The sequence below is a fragment of the Medicago sativa genome, chromosome 8, assembly GCF_051527215.1.
Source record: "Medicago sativa cultivar Bolivia chromosome 8, Bolivia_mono, whole genome shotgun sequence".
Lineage (NCBI taxonomy): Eukaryota > Viridiplantae > Streptophyta > Magnoliopsida > Fabales > Fabaceae > Medicago > Medicago sativa.
In genome coordinates this window covers 57,086,371-57,088,426 of record NC_140756.1, presented here as the reverse complement: position 1 = coordinate 57,088,426, position 2,056 = coordinate 57,086,371, and positions in this window count along the sequence as shown.

The window sequence follows — 2,056 nt, the reverse complement described above, 5'->3', positions numbered from 1 at the left end:
CAAGAGCACACACAAACAGTAGCTAAAACTTCACAAAGTCATATGGTATAGGTCACAACCATTTGTCAAGAAATTGGGACTAGAATCAAGCAACTTTTTCACCAATTTTTGATTCAAAACAACACAAAGTAGCAAGAAGGTCAACACATTATTTTTCTCCAATTTTAAAGTTCAAAAATCATCACAAAACATCACAAAACTATCAAGAAGCCTATATGAATTTTTTTTAATTTTTAAAGGATTTTTGGGCTTAAAGATGCACAAGAACATCACAAATTTTAACAAAAGATAGTAAACAAACTAAAAAAGCTACCCATATTTTTAATCAAGATTTAACATGTAACAATATCATAAAAAATATCAAGAAAATGATCAAAAATACATAAGAAATTTTTAGGAATTTTTAAAAGAAATTTTGAGTGAACAGGGGTGTGAAAAGCATGTCACATGGTGCACACAGCAAAAAAACCAAGGAACAAACGAAATCCAGTAAAGAGGAGACCCAGGCCCAAGGTCTTGATGGATCTGGATCATCCAAATGCCTCAGAGGCGTTGGATTGATCCAATCTCATCAAAACCCTAAATCCAAGGGTTAGGAACACACAGCGCATGGTAAGACGAAATGGATACACAGGAAGGGCTAATCACGTCCGTACGCTTCATCATCAAACAAGATTAACGGCTGAGATTGAAAGAGTGGACTGAACCAAGTGAACCAGCAGGATTTGGGTGAACCGGCCGGTTCAAAAACGTTTATAAAGGGAGAGTGAGGCCGGTTCACCTCATTCCTTCCTTCTCACTCTCTCTCTAGGTTTAAACTTAGAGAGAGAGGCTCCTTCTTCTCTCTTCTTCTCCGTCGTCTTCCCTGCCGGTTTCTGGAACGAAACGGCCGGAGAAGATGAAGATTCATCGGAATCTTCATCAACTCCGCCGTGAATTCCAGATTCCGGTGAGCTTCACACTCGAATCAAATGACTCCAAACCCTAATCTATTCTATTTTTCATGCTGATCATGAATTTGAACTTGATTTTATGAAATAAACGGTGAATCATTCTAGATCTACATGTTAGGGTTTCGACTTTGAACTTTTTCAATCTTTTTCAAACTTTTTCGAAAGGATGAGCCTCAAAGCTTGCTGATCTATTCAGTTTCACCGTTTATTTTTTGTTACGAACTTTCGATGATGAGTTGGAACAAAATGAGAAAAGTTCGTGTGTTTACCTGGCTTTTGATTTGGAGATTTGAACAGATAACTCTTCAGAAAGCTTCGTTATGGCTTTAGATTCCTCTGGTAAGTTGTTCGAAACTTTTGAAACCGAAAATAAATCAGTGAATCCTCTTCTCTTTCTTCGCCGGTTCAATTCCTCTTCAATTCCTCTTCTTCTCTCCCTCAAACCTTCTCCTTGTGATCGTCTCTGACTTGAATTGCAAGAAGATGAGAGAAAACCGTTCGATGATGATGATTTTCGTGGAAAATCACTGAGAACAAACTTAATTCCAAAAAGGATTTCTTCGAATTGAATGCTTCAGCTTTTGTTTTCTAGAAATTCGTATTGATTTTTGTATGAATTTGATGGAGAATTGGTGTTAATTTGAGAGTTTGTTGTGGTGGTTTATGATTCTGTTGTGGTGGTTTTTTGATTCTGTTACGGTGGTGGTGTTCTGTTACGGTGGCTAGGGTTTGGAAGAGAGAGAGAGAGTTCGTTAGGGTTTTCTGATGATGTGTTAGTGATTGAATGGTATTCTGTGCTGTGCATTGATGACTTGGCCCCTTATATAGGCTGCCATGTGGCCTCTGTGTCACTTAGGACTTGCCACGTATCTGGACTTTACCTTGGACTGATTTCTGGACTTTTTGCCTTGAGGGACTAATCTGCAATTCTTTGAAATTAAGGGACCAATCTGCAATTGAGATAAATGGACTAAAAAAAAGCTTGACACTAATAAGGACCATTCTGCAATAAAAAAGAAAACGAATTTTAGCCCAAAAGGACTTTAATGCAATTTCTGAAAATAAAAGGACAAAAAATGAAAAAGTAATAATAAAATTGGAAT